Here is a 20,512-nt window from a genome sequence, read left to right on the forward strand (position 1 = left end):
ATAGAACTCACCCTTAAGTTCATCGGGCTTATCGTTCGTTGGCGCATATATGTTGATCAGGCTGTAGTTGATGAACTTGCCCTTCATTCTCAACACACAGATTCGGTAGCTTACCGGTTTCCACCGAATAATTCGCTTCATCTGCTTCCCAATCACTATGAAGCCAACTCCACGTTCTGTTCTGTCGCCACCACTGTAGTAGATGAGGTACTTGAATAGAGTGTTGGCGATGGGGTCCACCGCTCGGAATTCACGTTCTCCGGTTCTCGGCCAGCGTATTTCCTGGATAGCAGCAACGTTCACGCCGACATTCCGCAGTTCACGAGCCAGAAGCCCAACACGCGCGGGTTCATTCAAAGTTCTCACGTTCCAATCGTTGTTCTTTATTCGTTGCCGGGTCTGTTGCCGTAAAATCAATCCGTTTGCTCTACTTTTGCCTTTCTTGTTTGGTGAAGAGTCTTCGATAGGCCACCTAACCAGGGTTGCGCTACCTACATCGTGCTAGAGGGGCTGCCTCCTCGGTGCTGACACTATACAGCATTGTCCGTTTGTTCTTTACAAGATAACCACGGACCTGTAGCTTTGGATCTGGCGGAAATCATGACTACGCCCTTGAATGATAGAATTTTCACCGGTTGAATATCTTTTGTGTTCTAACTATAAAATTTTCGAAAAAATATTGAAGAGATAAGCTACCCAAGTAACCATAAGCACTAATAATAAGCCCTTAATCAGCATCATAAATGCGTACATGCATTATAATAGCACCACAAATGCTTACACACCCTATAACAGCACTTCCGCTGCATAGAAACCCTATTACAGCATCATTAATGCTTCTAAGCCTGATGCATACGGGCATTAAATAAGCACTATATTGGCTCTATATTCGCATACAGGGCCTGTTTAAATGCCATCCAGTGTTTTAACAGATATACCACGTGCTTTGTGTTTACATATAGTGGTGAGAGGGAGTCAAACATAAGTCTTCTCACTACTACAATTGCAGCTTTTATGACGGGGAAAAGTGGTGGTTTAAATTGGTCACTTTTCTTTCCAATACTATTCATCTTCTGTGGGCGAAGGAGCAAAGGAGCAGAACTTCAACAACTCAACAATACAGGTGTCGCAGGTTCGAGACGCAAAATGAGGAATTTCATCATCATAAAACAAGGATCAATATGTGGCAATTTCAAGTCCTCAAAAGGATTAAAACCACCAAAATGAATAAGTCTGATACGGAGAAGTACTATCTCAATCATTTTATTACATTTTGCATACTATTCGAGGTTTCCATTTTCATTCATTTATTTATTTACCTCGTGTACCAGCTGCTTGGCCGCATACGCGAAAGCTCTCTGGCTGCGTACGCGAAAGCACAAAATATTCGCCCGAAAAACCTGGCGAAAACAACTGACGTTTCTCACGTGGTCTTATATCAGCACTAGTGATGCCGAGAAGCACGGTTATATCTTCGCATTATAATGGCAGACTATTTCGCCTTTTCTGGTATTATAATAGCATTATATGCGTATATAAAACTGACAAGCATCAAATGATTACCCTATATGCGCATATAATGCTGTTACCGTGCCGCATTATCGTGCTTACTGGTTACTTGGGTAGTTTGGTACAATTGGGCATATTTATTTTTGGTAAGTCCAGCTTTTTCAACGCAGGGTCCTTGCTTTAGTAGTTTGACACACATCTACTTTATATAATGGTTCATTCACAAACTTCATAACGCTTAAAGGGTTGGGTGGATTCCTGCTGGTGTTGCTGCCCATACAAAAACTGTTCGATGTTCATACAAAAAGTGTTACAAAAGGGTGGATGGGTATCCGAAAATTCAGTTTCAGCGTTATGAAATATGTGATTGAGCCCTAATCTTCTTCTTCTTCTTGGCATTACGTCCCCACTAGGACAGAGCCTGCTCTTTAGCTTATAGCAATGTTATTATGATCACTTCCACAGTTATTAACTGAGAGCATTCGTTGCCAATGTTGCCATTTTCGCATTCGTATATCGTGTGGCAGGTACGATGATACTCTATGCCCAGGGAAGTCAGGGAAATTTCTATAACGAAAAGATCCTGGACCAACCGGGAATCGAACCCAGACACCTTCAGCATGGCTTTACTTTGTAGCCGCGGACTCTAACCACTCGGCTATGGAAGGCTCTAATAATGTCGTATATATTTTTACAATGCAGTGGATGTACCTTCCTTAGTCGAGTGGTTAGAGTCCGCGGCTACAAAGCCAAGCCATGCTGCAGGTGTCTGGGTTCGAATCCCGGTCGGTCCAGGATCATTTCGTAATGGAAATTTCCTTGACTTCCCTGGGCATAGAGTATAATCGTACCTGCCATACGATATACGAATGCAAAAAATGGCAACTTCGGCAATGAAAGCTCTCAGTTAATAACTGTGGAAGTGCTCATCAGAACACTAAGCTGAGAAGCAGGCTCTGTCCCAATGAGGACGTTAATGCCAAGAAGAAGAAGAAGAAGAAGAAGAAGAAGAAGAATGTACCTATATATGTTTCGGGAGCCTCCAAATTTGCCTCCGTACCGAGTCACGAAAACTCTAGCTACGCCACAGGCTTTTTGGTTTATGCGGTAATATTATAAGTTGATTTTTAAAACCGTTAGGAGAAATCTACCATTTTTGCAAGTATGAAGAGAAAACATCCAAACTTTTTTGCAATCTTCTAAAGATGATACGCAAGCTTCGTCCATTGGCGGAGAAACCTGTGTCATTCACAAAAAAAGATTTTTGACATCCCTGAGGTAACTCAGATAAGTCAGATGTGAAAAAATTGTATATCGGTCCCAGAATACTTGAAGTACACCACCTCTTACAGGAAGTCTTTCAGATTTGGAGTTCTGATAATTAACCTGAAGTGTAGGGGAAGTGGTGGTAAAATGAACAGGGGTGGTAAAATGAACACCGTTCCTTTTACCAAGAAAAAACAAATTTCGGTGGATTTTTATCACGCACGGACGATTTAGAGCATAAACCTGAGTGTTCGAGTTGATACGGATGTCAATTGAAGTCAAAATATCAACGAAAACTAAGATTTTAGAAAACCACGTTTGAAAACTAGAACTGACGTAACTTTGAGCTCGGAAGACTTGAGGTTTTTCAGTGAGGTGAATATCGTTATGATATGATGTCTAATCTGATACCTTCACAATTATTTTTCAATGGGTTACAATCATTAATGGATGTATTTTCGGTGGGGCAATGAAATTTTTCAGAAATATTTGTTTTACTCACGTTTTTTGCGAGGTGTTCATTTAACCACCAACCGCTGTTCATTTTACCCACATAGTGCAGGTAAAATGAACATTTGCATCGTTTTTTGATAGCGATGAAAATATGTGAAAATTTAGTTATTTTAGTCTGAATCCATGTCGCTGCTATAGATTACTTCCCTATTTTTGATGTTGTGCGATAAAACTATACAAATTCCTCGTTTTTCTATCACAAACAAGATGATTTCCTTAAGGTGTTCATTTTACCACCCCTTCCCCTACGATTGAATATTATTTGAGATAGCTTACCTTTTATGCAGGGCACTTTAACAATTTAGTCAGGTAGTAAGTATTGGAAATTATGTACGTAGTGTGGAAATGCTTAATTTGGTACTCTGAAATAATTTCCTTTCACTTGAGATGCACGCCATGTCTGAACCAGACGATTATAAAAATCGAATGTACATCGGATTTTTTCTCACTAGAGATCAGTATTTGGTCTATATTTTTATAATTGGAAGGTTTTAAAATATTCTATCGGTGAAATTTTTTCCATACATTTTGTATGAGCTGAAATGCGTCGAAAACGTGATTTTCATGGGATTTAGTATAAAAAATGCCTAAAAAGTGGAAAAAAATCAAAATTTCACCGATGGAATATTTTAAGGTGAAGATGAATCGAAGCCAAACCCCAAATTTTCAAGAGCACAAATCTGGAGAACCGAATACCCGTTTGAGCTGAAAACTTAATCGATTGGTCACCACCAGCGAGTGACCAATCGATTAAGTTTTCAGCTTAAACGGATGATTGGTTCTCCAGATCCGTGCTCTTGAAAATTTGAGATTTGGCTTCGGTTCATCTTCACCTTAAAACTTTCCGATTATGAAAATATAACCCAAATACTAAACTCAAGCGAAAAAAAATGTGATGTACATTCGATTTTTAAAATAGTCTGGTTCAGACATAGCGTGCGATGTATCTACCGTTTCAAAGATTTCAGAAACCTCCTTGTTCCTATGCTAAAACCGGTCAGAATCCTAGAAAACCTAGTTATCATTGCGAGCAGGATGATTTATTTAATAGTTCAGTGTCACTTACCATACTATCAAACCAATCAAATCAAGCACCCAGTCATACCTCATTGCACTATGGTCCAGGAATCAGTTTTACGCGGAAAGATGCATTTTGAGCTTTAGAATGAAACATTAGACAAAAACGGTCTTCTACAAAGTTGTTTGTATTAGTTAAGCCCTTTGTTTGGTGTTATTGAAAATTAGGGTGGACCACATTTTCATAGAAATTGTGTAACTAACTTTCTTATTTGTAGAAATTATATTATACATGCTTCAGCAAAGTTGTAGACCATTCAATTTCAAGCAACTTTGCTAAAAAAAGTTTTTTTGTATCTCTTAAATTGACCGATTTAGAGCTTTTTTCCTACGGTGACATAGGGTGGTCCGAACAAAACTGGTTTTCTGGCTCTAGAGTTTTCAATTCAAATTTTTCATCAAAGTAGTCTATGAAACACTTTCAGAGCTTTAAAAAATGCGTAATTTGGTGAGTGAAGAAATTCGCTATCTCCTTCCGTTTAGGAGTTATTGTTGTTTTTCTCTCAAAAACATGCCTACTTTGATTGTGAATATCTCTGATTGGGGCAAACATAAAAAATATCTTTTGACGGCATTCAAAAGACAAAATAAAATTGTATATTATATCAAAAAATTACAGATGTGTTATTTTTGTAACTCTAATAAAATGCCTTGAAAAACAAAGGATTTTAAGTAGAAAAACTTTAATAACTTTTGAACCAAAATAGATATCATCAATATTTTTGCATAAAAATGTGTGTTTTGTTAAGTTCTAAAAGTCGTTCATAGACGACTTTGACGAGAAAATAATATTAAAAAAACTAGAGTTGAAAAACTTTTTTTTGTTGGACCACCCTGCGATGATTAGGAAAAAATGCTCTAGATTGGTCAAAGTTTGAGCTACAGAAAAACTTTTTTTAGCAAAGTTGATCAAAATTTCAAGTTCTACCGCTTTGCCAAAGAGCATATACCAGTATTTTTGCAAATAAAAAAGTTGATTATATGATATGTGTGATATTGTGAACCACCCTAGTTTCAAATGACACAGTATGTAAGCTTACATTTTAAGAAACAATTTTGTAGAAGACCATTTTTGTCTAAAATTTCATTTCCATGCCCAAAATGCAAAATAATAAAGAAATACATACTATGAAAATCTTCAAAATAGTTTTAGAGCCCTATGTTTCTTATTTTAGATTTCTCGTTAAAGTCGTCTATGAACGACTTTAAGAACTTAATAAAACGCAAATTTTCATGCAAAAATATTGATGATATCTATTTTGGTTCAAAAGTTATTAAAGTTTTTCTACTTAAAATCCTTTGTTTTTCAAGGCATTTTATTAGAGTTACAAAAATAACACATCTGTAATTTTTTGATATAATATACAATTTTATTTTGTCTTTTGAATGCCGTCAAAAGATATTTTTTATGTTTGCCCCAATCAGAGATATTCACAATCAAAGTAGGCATGTTTTTGAGAGAAAAACAACAATAACTCCTAAACGGAAGGAGATAGCGAATTTCTTCACTCACCAAATTACGCATTTTTTAAAGCTCTGAAAGTGTTTCATAGACTACTTTGATGAGAAATTTGAATTGAAAACTCTAGAGCCAGAAAACCAGTTTTGTTCGGACCACCCTATGTCACCGTAGGAAAAAAGCTCTAAATCGGTCAATTTAAGAGATACAAAAAAACTTTTTTTAGCAAAGTTGCTTGAAATTGAATGGTCTACAACTTTGCTGAAGCATGTATAATATAATTTCTACAAATAAGAAAGTTAGTTACACAATTTCTATGAAAATGTGGTCCACCCTAATTTTCAATAACACCAAACAAAGGGCTTAACTAATACAAACAACTTTGTAGAAGACCGTTTTTGTCTAATGTTTTATTCTAAAGCTCAAAATGCATCTTTCCGCGTAAAACTGATTCCTGGACCACTGTGCATTGGAAGGCGTTTCAAAATAATAAACAGTCACAGTTATGGTATGAGTCAGCACCAGATGATTGATACAATTGAAATATTATCAGCGGAGATGAACGCCTTTAAGGTGAAACATGTGAAAATCCAAACATAGTTGCTGTACGTTTTATTGAGCAAAGTGTTATCGATTGGTACGTTGTTGTTGCGGGGATTATTTTCAATACGCTTTTTAAAATGAATCAAGAGGACTGTAAAACAATTGAAGTATAAAAATCACATTTTTCATTTATTATCGGGTATCGGTGCGATATCGATAACGGTCACTGTTTATCGGTAATATTGATATTGGTTGGAATACGATATCGGATTTTTTATCGATATCGAATGCGATGAACAGTGTCTGTCACAAGCCTAGTCGTGACTATCATGCAACACGATACGCGAATTTGGCACAGACAGTTCTCAGCTAATAGCTGTGGCAGGACACATACAACCCTAAGCTGAGAAACAGGCTCTGTACAGTGGGGAGGTAATGCCAAGATTAAGATGATGAAGAAGAACACTTCTTTTAATATAAGGTACCGTGGGGCAAGTGGGTAATAGATTTCGCATAGTTGGAATTCTTCAAATTCTAGAGACCTTAAATTAAAACAAATGAGGTCGTGTATATTTTTCAGCTTGACTCCCACCAAATATAAGCAGTAAGGTACCGTGGGGCAAGTGGGTAATGAAATTCGCATAGTTGAGATTCTTCAAATTCTAGAGACTTTAATTTGAAACAAATGAGGTCGTATATATTTTTTTGCTTGACTCCCACCAAATATAAGCAGCATAGTAAAATTGATTTTTATGAAAAATTGAAGAAAAAAATACAAAAAAAAGTTTTTGAAAAATGTCTCCTTACTTTTCACTTGCCTCAAAAGTGGGGCAAGTGAAAAGTTTACCGTTTTGAACAATAAATTCAAAAACAAACAGTTATATTCACGATTTCTATTAGCTTTAACATTTGTTAAGGCTTCCCAATGAACAATAACATAAGTAACATGTAAACAAAGAAAATGTTATTCTTTTCACTTGAATTTTTTTCTGTTCAGCTATGTTAGTTGAAATGATTCGACAACATTATAACTGCAACATTTCCAATGTTAGTTCTTACATTATAGGACAGCAATTGCATTTCTGCTCTGTAGAATTTCCACCGCTCATTATTTGTTTTCGAGAAAGTCGGATATGTCGTCGGTAACTCTTCGGGAGAAATCAAACGGAATTCTTCAATAACGTATTTAGAATATTTTTTATGTGGATAGACCTATACCCCATTTTTATGTTTTGAACTAGCTTTACATAGACATTCCACGAGATTTCCGTGTGTTCTCTAATATTGCAACTTTTCAGTCAACGTCTTCCTTTTAATTGGCTGCCCGAAGTAGACATATTAATATTGCAATGTTTGGCAACATCTTTTAGAGAAGTTCCATGATTTCTAATAGCTTTTAACGCTTGAGTATAGTGTTTCTTGAATTATCAGCACGTTATGTTTTTCTATGATAATTGCGAACCATGTTTAGTTATGGTTACTTGAAGAGAAAACACAAATTCAATCTCTAATGATAAATTTTTCACTTGCCCCACCTAATAAGAAAATTGACGGTGTTTCTATTTAGTTATTTTTAGGTCTACGTCAAATTAATTCTAAAACTTTTTTTATTGCAGTTTGAAACTGTCACAGAGGACAACTAAAAAGTGGTACAGGAAATTATTTTCCGCAACTTTTTTCCACTGAAAATATTAAAATAAGATTGTACGCCGCCAACTTGTTACGGAGTAACAGTTGACAGGTTAACAATTTTTCGCTCTATTATGCAATAATGGCTGAAAAATCTCAGAAATCTCTTACCTATCGTAATGTTCTCAATGGCCTCAAAGGTTTACGCATGAGTTTAAAACGTTAATTCACATATTCAGTAAAATATATCGATTGTTTTCACTTACCCCATTTACCCACTTGCCCCGCGGTACCTTATACTGAAATTGATTTTTATGTAAAATTGAAGAAAAAATACAGAAAAAGTTTTTGAAAAACGTCTCCGTACTTTTCACTTGCCCCACAGGTGGTTTATCGTTTTGAACAATAAATTCAAAAACTAACAGTTACATTTACGATTTCTATTACCTTTAACATTTGTTAAGGCGTCCCAATGAACAATAACATAAGTAATATGTAAACAAAGAAAATTTTATTCTTTTCACTTGAATTTTCTTCTGTTCAGTTATGTTTGTTGAAATAATTCGACAACATTATAACTGCAACATTTCCAATTTTAGTTCTTACATCATGGGGCAGCAATTGCATTTCTGCTCTGCAGAATTTTCACCGCTCGTTATTTGTTTTTAAGAAAATCGGATATGACGTCGGATAACTCTTTGGGAGAAATCAAACGGAATCGTTCAATAAAGTATTTAGGATTTTTTTTATGTGGGTACACCTATACCCCACTTTTTATGTTTTGAACTAGCTTTACATAAACATTCCACAAGATTTCCGTGCGTTCTCTTATATTGGAACGTTTCAATCAACGTTTCCCTTTTAATCGGCTGTCCGAAGTAAACATATTAATATCGTAATATTTGACAACCTTTTTTTTAGAGCAGTTCCATGATTTGGCCATGATAATAACATTTAACGCTTTGAGTATAGTGTTTAATTAATTATCAGCACGTTCTGTTTTTCTTCGATAATTGTGAACCTTGTATAATTATAGCGACCTAAAGAGAAAACACAAATTCAATCTCTAAAAAGAAACTTTTCACTTGCCCCACGTGATTAGAAAATCAACGGTGTTCCAATTTAGTTATTTTTAGGTCTACGTCGAATGAATTCTAAAACTTTTTTTATTGCAGTTTAAAATTGTCAGAGGGTACAATTTAGAAGTGGTACAAAAAATTATTTTCCTCAACTTTTTTCCACTGAAAATATTAAAATAAAATTGCACGCCACAAACTTGTTACGGAGTGATAGTTGACAGGTTAACAACATTTTGCTCTATTATGCAATAATGGCTGAAAAATCTCAGAAATCTCTTACTTATCGTAATGTTCTCAATGGCCTCAAAGGTTTACGCATGAATTTAAAACTTTAATTCACATATTCAATAAAATATAACAATTATTTTCACTTACCCCATTTACCCACTTGCCCCGCGGTACCTTAACTAGATCAGGGTTTCCCGACCGGTGGTCCGCGGACCCCTAGGGGGCCGTGACGACTTAAAAAGAGATCCACAAAGCCTATTGTAAATTGGTGGCGTTCTTCTTGATCGATGAATAAATGGGAGAAATCTTTTACTTTGCTTGTGTTGTAAGAGAGCATCTGTAGCGTATTTCATATATTTTGGAATAAATAAATACGATTTATCCTGTTGTTTTTTAAACGCGATTAATAATATTATACTTGCTTTGCTATTCTATCAATAATAGATTGCAAGTCTCATTTAACTTCATCGGTTTTGCTTAAACATTTATTCAGTAAGAAGTGGAAAGGAAAATTAACATCGTTCCTAGATTTCCAGGAGAAAGTATGTTTATTAGCCAAATTTGAATGTGCTGGTGGTAATTGTGGTGGACTTTGAACTAGAGTTACTGTGCACGTGCTGTAGCTAGAGTTACGGTGCACGTGCTGTAGGCTTAGGTGCAGGAACCTCATTGCTTGCAATCTCACGGGCGGCTCTGTACATTGTGAGACCTTTTTTGATGCGCTTTATTTTTCTTGAGATGTGTCTCACTGCGGTCTCACGTGCTCCGTCACATGTGCAGTTTAAAATTTAGCGCAATAATTGAAATGACTACAAAAGATTTCAATGAGGATCGTAACTGTGGTGTTGCGGGTCATCGACCATAGCATGTAGGCCAACTAGACACCTGCATAATGAGGTGGTGAAAATACTTGTAGAGACTCTTCGTTACTAAGCAGTTGTTTCACAACTTGGATACCGATGGCGAGCCGTAGCGCCGAGCAGCGCATGAGACGAGTCTCCCCGAGAGCACGGTGTACTAAAATTAAGAAGGTGATATATTCCGAAAACTGACAGCTACTTGACGACGTCATTCCTATCCACCTCGAACAAATTTTCGAAAAAAATGATCTAGTGGTCCGGAAGGTATATGGTACGATAGGAGTGACGTCACATGTTTACAATGAAACTTGATATTTACATCAGTAAAGAGACTGCCTTGTTAATTTTTATGCCGTGCCCGAGAGCACATCACCTAGAATTTTCGTGAGCCTCCGTCTAGCGCAGCACACTTGGATTCCGATGAGCTGAGAGAACAAACCTCATTTCTCAGGAGCACATAGGGGAAGTGCTGGTAAAATGAGCAGGGGTGGTAAAATGAACACCGTGACTTTTACCGAGAAAAAACAACTTTCGATGATTTTTTATCACACACGGACGATTTAGAGCATTAATCTAAGTGTTCGAGTTGATACGTAGGTCAATTGAAGTGAAAATATCAACGAAAACTAAGATTTTAGAAAATCACCTTTGAAAATTAGAACTGACATAACTTTTAGCTCGGAAGACTTGAGGTTTTTCAGTGAGGTGAATGTCGTTATGATATGATGTCAAATCTGATACCTTTAGAATTCTTTTTGAATGGGTTACCATCTTTAATGGATGTATTTTCGGTGGGGCAATGAAAATTTTCAGAAATATTTGTTTTGCTCACGTTTTTTGCATGGTGTTCATTTTACCACACACAGCTGTTCATTTTACCCACATAAAGCATTATTCAATTTATCGACTTGAATCGTCTAATAGTGGCTATAGTTTTCAAATTTACTTTGTTAAACGTATGATTCTATAACATTCCCCAGAAAACCATTCCCCCGAATACCGTTCCCCAGAATTTCATTCCCCAGAATGGACCATTCCCCAGAAAATTATATACCTACTTCAAAGTTTTAAGATAATTTAGTTGAAAGTATTTATTTGAAACTCCATTCAAAATTATTTACAAGTACATGAGAAGATTTCTTTTGATGGTAATTCTGAACACTTTACGCTTATTTCAAATTTCATTTGCAAAAGAACTATCACAGTAGTTTCACTTTTATTGGCACTTATGAAAACTGATAGATCAGTCTAGGGGGATATTTATTCAGAAGAATATACAACTCATCACTATTCTGCACAAAATAGAGCAACACCCTTAGTAGTTTCCAAATGTATACTTTCACATGTATGTCCAATTTTTATCAAATATATTGACTGGTCCGCTAGATATGATACACCGCGTGGCTGTTGTAAAGTTTCCAAAAACGCGCATTTGCCCAAAATTCCACAAGACGAATGATCCAGTAAAGGAACAGTCGCGCTTGAAGAAAACCCGGCATTGTTATCTACCATAAGAATGAAGTAAAAAGGGAGCAATACCGCGGCTACCCCGAATGGAATAAAGACGTTCGTAGTTTCACATTATACGTGTTTGATCTAATTACCGTAATTTCGGGTGAAATTGATCATTGTTCACTGTTCCTCTAGTCTGTTTTCTATAATGTTAACAATGTCAAACAACTAAATGCAAGAAAACAAGTAAGAAGGTGAGCCTCATCGACTTATGTACCGAAATTTTCTAACAAATGTCATTTTAGTGTTAACAAATACCTCTAAAATAAAAAAATCAGAGGAACTCATTTCGGGGTGAAATTGATCACTTGTCAATACCATTATTGTTAGTTTCCAAAACAACTCTATATGATAAATTTGAGCTCCCTGAATCCGAATATGCTTGTAAAATTCTTAACAATGCAATATTTATATAAATAACGAATAGTTAAGAATAACGCGGAAAACGCCTAAATGTATGAAATTTCCTAAGGAATTCAATGATATCTAACAGAAATTCAATTAATTCAACCATATGAGCCAATTGGTACGAGTTTTGGCTATGAAATCTGGTTTGGGGATATATCTCAAGCATCCTCACAAACTTTCAGGTTTATACCATGTTCAAATCCTTGCTTATTAATAGAAGTTCATAGGTGTTTGTCAATACTGCACCGTGCATGATTTTGAAATTTTACGTTATTTTCATAGTAATAAACATTCTTTAACACAAAAAACTTCACAACACACAATTCGACAATAGTTACGACAAGCAACGTTCATTTACTGCAACTTACATTGATATTTGTGCTCCATTACGAATAAATAGAATCGTGCGATACGATGATCAATTTCACCCTACTGATCAATTACACCCGATTTTACGGTAGTTATATTACTGAGAAAAAAATAACTTTTTTTTACATAACTAATTTTATACCGTCAAAGAGTTCATATACAATACAGATTTCGTGCAGTCTATAAAATTTTGATTAAATATGCATATTGCCAGAGAATAAGGGGGTGTCCATTTCGACCCATGAGTTCATTATGCCTCTAATCCCCTTTCCAACACACGACTGGAGTGTTTACGTAGCTTTCTGGGGAATGGTGCATTCTGGGGAATGGTTTTCGAGAGAATGGTTTTCTGGGGAATGTTATAGTATCAAACGTATCGTTTTTCAGTGCGAGCGGGCTACTGGAACTTGAACGGGTACTGGGGAACTGATGGTACGTATGGTTACTAATTTCTGAAAGTATATTAACAATTTCCCAACAAATTTTATTACGAATTTTACCAAACAATGTTCTTAAAGAATACCGCCAATATTTGCGCATGATGATGGATTAAGGTAAAGAAAATCGAAGCTCAACATAAATTTTCAAGAGCACAAATCTGGAGAACCAAACACCCGTTTGAGCTGAAAACTTTATCGATTGGTCAGCTAGTGACCAATCGATTAAATTTTCAGCTTAAACAGATGTTTGGTTTTCCAGATTCGTGTTCTTTAAATTTTAAGCTTTGGCTTCGATTCATTCTCAGCTTAAACAGAAAGTAGAGAAAGAGAGCCTCTCAAAGTTAGATAGGTCCCTTTGAAAAGTTACGCGAGAAATCTTAAATAAATTGGCTTTAATATGGGGTAATTCTTTTATTTATTTTTTTTCGTCAATCAATAGTAGACTACATGTTTGCTTAATTCTATGTTGTATCATATCTTAAGGAATTAAAATATTGTCTTAGCTTTGTTCGCGACATGGTCAGATCAATTTCTGTGCAATGCTGATTATAAAGAGACATCATTCGATTCATTGGGCCGAATTTTGCATAGTTAGTTCGATGATTATTTGATGCAAACAAATTCCGATTTCTTAACTACAATACGCTGCGAATCAATACGCTGCGATACAATATCAATGACAAATGAAATCACGGCTATTTCGTGACGCTCATTTAATGTTTGAATATAGATAAGCATGCATCGAGCCTCGTATGATGGCAGTGGAAACGTTGTCCAGCCTGATTTGCGTAAGGCATATAAAAGAAATTGCTTCTGTACTGATTCGATTCAATCACCATGTGTTTTTATATGTGGGCACCACACAATACTACAATCTGTGGTGTATTCCGTTTTCTGCTATATGTGATTAAATTACATTTTTTGACGTTTAATTGAAGTAAGCTTTTGCTACACCATATATCAAATATACTTATTTCATTCAGATAAATGTCGCTATCTTTGTTGCTATTGATTTCCATATAAAGTTTCATATCGTCGGCATAAATAAGAATAAAGCACATATGAAATATCTTTAACAAATAATATAAATAACAATAGACCTAAATGCGAACCTTGGGGAACTCCTGATGTAACGTGAACAGGTTTAGACAATTTTCCCTCAAATCTAACTATTTGTCGGCGATCTGTTAAATAAGATTCAATCCAGTTGAGGAGTCTCATCGCAATTCCCATTTTATTGAGCTTGAAAATCAACATAGGAATGTCTAGTCTGTCAAATGCCTTACTAAAATCGATGTAAAGTGCTTCGACGTGGTTACCTCTATCCATTGCATTCAAAGTATAATTTACAAATTCCAAAAGATTTGTTGTAGTAGAACGACCTTTATAGAAACCATGTTGTGTATTCGTTATTCTATGTTTTATTTGGCATTTTTATTTATAATTGATTCAAATAGTTTTGGAATGGATGAAATAATAGCAATTCCACGATAATTTCGAACATCAGATTTTCTACCAGACTTGTAAATGGGTATGAGATACGATCTTTTCCATTCTTTTGGAAATCTGCCCATTTCAAGTGACTTGTTGAATAGCCAAAATAATGGTACTGTAAATTCATTAGCTAAGTTTTTCAGTAAAATAGGTGGGATTCCATCTGGCCCTGACCCTTTGGTGGAACCTAAATTCTTCAGTCCTGTTAAAATGTCCTGTACCAGTATTTGACTAACACCGATATCGTTTGTGAAATCAGGAAAACTAGAAAAATATTCAAAATCACGATCTTTATCCGAAAAGTTAGTAAAAGTCTCTTGAAAAAAAAGTAGCAAAAAGATTGCACATGCCATCTGGATTATCTGCTGCTCTATCATCCAATGTCATTTTAGATGGAAAATTGTTAGACTTCATCTTCAATTAGCATAATTAAAGAAGTTCCTAGGACAAGATTTTAAATCATTTTCTATTTTGTGTTGTACTTTTCAAGTGCAGCGGGTATGGCTTGATTAAGTTGGTTGACAATATACAAATAATTTTCTAAACTTTCTCGAGATTTTTGTTGCCTGTAAATTTTATGAGCCTTTTGCTTACGATTTTTAAAATTAGTTATTTGTTTATTAATCCAAACAGGGTTTTTCGACCCATTTCTACGACGTCTTCACAATACTGGAACTTCCATCTGAATAATTTCCGACAAAATTGAATAAAAATGAATTACTGAACAACTTTGCCGAAGACGCCATCTTTCTAAATAAATGGACAAACTTCTGAGATATCTGCAAAATAAAAGTAAAAGTGTCATGCTCACTAGTGCCATCCTGAGACGAGACTCGCGAAGACGGTCTTCTTTTTCTGTGATTGCTGAGTTTATCTTATTCTACTTTGTGTTTATACCGATCATGCGCAAGCCGTTCAAACTCTAACATGAACCTCTCAGCAAAAAATGCTTGCGTTTGCACCACATCCAATCATAAATAGCCTTTTGAGTGAAATGTCATACTACATTTGCTAGCAGACATTAGAAATAACTAATCTTATGTTTAAATTAATCAGTAACTTTGGAAAAAACTGCTCCGCCGACTGAGGTTTTTATTAACAGTTTATTGCGAATACCGTTTTGATTCATATTACGGACACTTAAGGCCTTAGTGAAGTATAACTCAGCATAGAGCATACAAAATAAATCATTTTGTATGATTTCTCAGCGTTATCGAGCGTCAGAAACCCTAACATTCGAATGGAAGGTAAAGAATACGCTTCCGCAACTTGAATAATTTTGAATAAATCGAAATGTGTGGCCTTTTCATGATTCTAATTCCGGACGCTTCCTCACTTTTGCCTCATATTCTGGGCACTTTGATTCGAATTCCGGACAGCTCATGGAAATCATTAATAGAAAAGTCAAACCATCAGTTGAAGTCGTCAAGCCACTGAAGAGACGTCTAAAGCAGTTGGACATTATAAAATTGTATAGATTTCTATGCAAAAAGGTTATTAAAACGAGCCTCGAAAGTGAGAACATTTGAAGAGCAAAAATTGAAACATTTCATATGAAATGTTTCCATACAAAGTAGAGTGTCCGGAATTTGAAGCTGTCCGTAATATGATTCAAAACGGTACAACACTAAGCCAGAAATTGCGAACGAATTTCATAAGAGAACGCTTGTGAATTGATTTCTTGACTGGTTTTCTCTCTTTCATAAGATTCTTATGAAACACAAAACGTCCGATATTCACAAGAAATTCTTGTCGTTATCATTAGAGATCTTATAAATATCTTTATTTTCCTAAATTCAAAGAGCGATTCTCTAAATACATAATGGTTCTAAAGAATTCCATAATTGATATCTATGATCCTTCATGAGAGTATCTTATGATATTATACCTATTTGTATTATGAACGCAATGATCGATGGAAGTTCACAAGTATTTCTTATGAGTCTCATTAGATGCTTCTTATGTCTTTATTCCAAAAGAATTTCGTATGAAATTCTTACGTGGTTTTTGATAGGAAGTCGACTGTTTTTCACAAGTGTTACTAATCATTGTCATACGCGCGCTTATGAATCTCAATCGTGAATATTTTGTTATTAGCATCTCTCTACGTAATCCATAAGATTTTCGTATGAAATTGTTAAGAAAGTCGTACTCTATTAGATTGTCTTATGAATGCCAATGATCAATGCGTTTGATATCCAAAAAGAGTTTCTTATGGAATTATATCTGTCTATGTAATGAGTGTTATTTCATAAGTCTGTTGTGGAATGTTATAAGATTCTCGAATGAAGAACAAAATACTTCTTATGTCGTTATTCCATAAGAAATTCGTATGTACCTCATACGTTCCGTTTCCTCAGTGAATACTTTTCACTTTTGCAGCCATAAAAACGGTGGGCTGCATTTGACGTTTCGTGACAGCGGAATCTGGGCTGCATATGACGTTGATATTTTTTCTCTTCGCGAGTCTCTCTCAGGTGCCATCTAGCGGTCAAATTTCGAATTAAATGAGGAACCATCAGATAGCTCTCCACCTTCAGAACAACTTTACTGAAGACCCCAGCTTTCGAAGTTATTTTGATTTTGATATACCGATAAGACTTCATTGCCATAAATGATTAAAAAAACGGCACATTGGAGACTTCATTTCTTTTTTTTTTGCGAGACGAAAGAGTAGCTCGTTCTTTTTTTTTTTCTTCATCTTGGCATAACGTGTTCACTGGTACAGAGCCTGCTTCTCAGCTTAGTGTTCTTATGAGCACTTCCACAGTTATTAACTGAGAGCTTTCTTTGCCAAAGTTGCCATTTTAGCATTCGTATATCGTGTGGCAAGTACGATGATACTCTATGCCCAGGGAAGTCAAGGAAATTTCCATCACGAAAAGATTCTGGACCAATCGGAAATCGAACCCAGACCTTCAGCATGGCTGTGCTTTGCAACCGCGAACTCTAACCACTTGGCTAAGGTTGGGGATGAACCTGCCTACGGCAGAAAATCCCTTCAATAAAAAATAATTCAATTCAATTCACTTCAACTTGGCTAAGGAAGGCCCCAGTAGCTTGTTACAGGATACTATTTTATGTTTCTGATTTCATTCGGAAGAAAACTCGTGAATAATCAAATACATGAACACCGGAAAACAAACACGATATAGAATTTTAAGTGAAATTGATGTTTATGAGGAACTTATCGGCCAAAATTCATTGAAGATTTTGAAGTAGAGGAACAAAACGAATTACTTGAAGCATTTTCAATTTTCGGTTGTAGACAATATTTCCGAATTTTAAAACATTCAGATCCTGGCAGAATTCAAAATTCAAAAAACTATTGTTGTCTTTGTAATAACAAATTTTGATTTCTTGCTGTTTGTGCTTGAAAAGCTAACCCAGTCTTAAATTTAATTATCATCAGATAACGAAATTAGCGATTTTAGTGACCATTTTTCTGAAAAATGTGTCTTTAGTGACTGTTTATTGAAAATAATGACATTCTAGTGACCAGGTCGAAAAAAGTGACCAAGTCACTAAAAAGTGACTTGCTACCAGCTCTGTATTACACCTTTAGTGGGGTTTGAGTTTCGGTCGATAGCCACGGTGTCTAGGGAAGAAAACATTATCTAAAATAGTATCTACGAGATACTCACCAAATGATGGATAGGACCAAAAAAAATATGTATTTCCTTAAAATTTGTTCTTGTAATCACAATAACATACAATAAAAATAGTTCTAGACACCTGAAAGAATAGTTTTAATATCACCAAACGAAAGGGGAGGCTTTCATTTGGTCAATGGAGATACTTCTACTTCCAGATAATGTTTTCTTCCATAGACACCATGTCATTCCTCACATAGAGAAACACTGCTATCGAACAAGAAACTCAAACCCCACTGAAGGTGTAATACGTATGGGTATAAGTATGTATACCTATAAGATAGTTACTAGCAAAATAATAACAACAAACGACGATACCCATCAAGGTCACCAACATCATGCATTTAGCGCCTCTGAGACAGAACAGAAAGTTTCTTTGTGTGGCGGAAAGATTCCAAGATAAAGAACCGAATCGATCATCATGCCTCTCGATCCTCTCGATAGGCCGCATCATTCCCCGGGGCAGCAGATCATCATAATCCGAGCAAGACACACTTTAATTAAACGGTTTATTCAATTAGCAAACACACGACGACAATAATAACGTAGACTTGAGTCGGAGCTACTTCCCCCCTTTGGTCGATGATAGGCGTTTCCCTTCGTGTGGAACCTTCCTCCTACCCACCCAAAGCTTTGCGATAGCAGCAACAGTTTGCCCCAATTTGATACGCGTTAGGCAATGCGTTTATTTGGGGCTGATTTTAGCTGCATTATCATCGATCCCTCGCAACGATGACGAAACTCTTCATTTTGGTACCGCATTATAGCTAATCCGAATGTGTAAACCAGCCCCAACAGCAGTAGCAATTATAATGACGTCAACTTTTATTTCGCTTGAAATGGAGAAATAACTTACATGTTTTTCCAATGTCGTCGTTGTTCCTTGTCCGCTACACGGTGCTATCCGGGATTCAACTCTGGCCACGTCTAATGCCGTTTGTTCTTTCCTTCCCCGATGAAATCTTGTGATCTTGTTGTTCTACACTCTTGTTTGGGCTTTTACATTTGCAGAAAACCGATTTTGCTGAAAGGGGGGACGTTTCACTAAATCACCCACAATTTTAATTTCGTCGTTTTTTTTATTTTATCGCACTTCCACCACTGTCTACTCTGTAGGATGATGACTGCAGCACTCGAGCGAGAGTTGGCTAGCTGGATTAGATTGGAAGTCCGTTCGTTTCGTTCGACCGTTCACTCTGTCGCACTTTTGGGAATGATGAATCACTCTCTCACCAAGGCAGCGCAACTTCAAAATATCGATGATGACAGTCAATGACGCCGATGATGACGGGTGGAGCTGTCATCATCATCTTTTCTCGATTACTTTTTCAAATCGACGTAATTATTATCAAAATCAGAATCTTTATTGCAAGCGTGTGCTAGAATAAGGGCGTAAGTCGCATGGTCGATTTCTCTTCATCGATCCTCTCTTCTGTAAATAAAGGTGACAAGATGCAAGTTTGCTGGCATTTTGACGTTAACTACGTCTTACGGCAATATACTGGGTGTCAATTGGAAATCTAAAATGTTGCGACCGTCACGAAATTATGTAAGATTTTGATTGGTAATAACTCAGTCATTTATCGGTAGATTTTCAATATTTTCCCACCAATCGGTCGGAAATTTATACAACATTTTACTCAAATGCAGAAAACTTTTGATTTTTGACGATAGACTGTCGAAAATTGGGAAAACGTAGACCCCTTTCTTACGCAACCAAACTCGTTCATATTGTCTTCCACGATTCTTTTGGGTTGGGAAGCGCACTATAAAAGCAGACCATTTTCAGTTTATTCGCTCATTCTTCTTTTGATGTTAACTACATCTTACGGCAATATACTGGGTGTCAATTAAAAATCTAAAATGTTGGGAGCGTCACGATATTATGTTAGAGTTTGAACTAAAGGAAGGCTGCAACTATGAAAATCGACTAAAATTCAAATGCAAAAAATCACTTGGCGTAGTTAACGTCATGCGGTCGTGTCTTGTACACAACCCCCTCTGATTTTTTCTTCTCAGGATGCAAGATTGCATCGCCATCTAGTATCCTGATGAGAAAAGCTGCTAAAATATATACACCTTGTCACCTTTATTCGCAGAAGAAAGAATCGATGAAGAGAAATGGATCATGCGACTTACGCCCTTATTCTAGCACACGCTTAATCCAGCTTTTTAAAACCACTAATGGCTGCCGCAAGCAGGCTCGCTTTCTGGTAGGGATCGGGCGATTTGACGTTTGGCTTGGGTCATTTTTATTGAACGGACCCAAGCCAAATGTCATATCGTTTAATCCCTACCAGAAAGCGAGGCTATTTGCGGCAGCCATTAGCGCTCGTAAAAAGCTGGATTGAAACTTTTGACGTTGCATGGAAAAACATTCTGTGGTAAAAATTACTATTTTAGCTGACTACGCCCATTCTTGAAACTACCATGGAATTTCAGACCAATTTACTATGTTTACGGTACATCCCAC

At 36.1% G+C, this 20,512-nt stretch overlaps 1 protein-coding gene across 1 annotated transcript in view; it reads right to left on the reverse strand.

Moving 5' to 3' along the window:
* LOC5578125 (sorting nexin lst-4) overlaps positions 1-19,261 on the reverse strand; it is a 42,327-nt gene extending 23,066 nt beyond the window's left edge. Inside the window, exon 1 of the mRNA XM_001656722.2 lies at positions 18,896-19,261. The gene's annotated coding sequence lies outside the window, so the exon portion shown is untranslated. The remainder of the gene's footprint in view (positions 1-18,895) is intronic.
* Between the last annotated feature and the right edge of the window lie 1,251 nt (positions 19,262-20,512).

Source organism: Aedes aegypti, chromosome 3, assembly GCF_002204515.2.
Source record: "Aedes aegypti strain LVP_AGWG chromosome 3, AaegL5.0 Primary Assembly, whole genome shotgun sequence".
Classification (NCBI taxonomy): domain Eukaryota; kingdom Metazoa; phylum Arthropoda; class Insecta; order Diptera; family Culicidae; genus Aedes; species Aedes aegypti.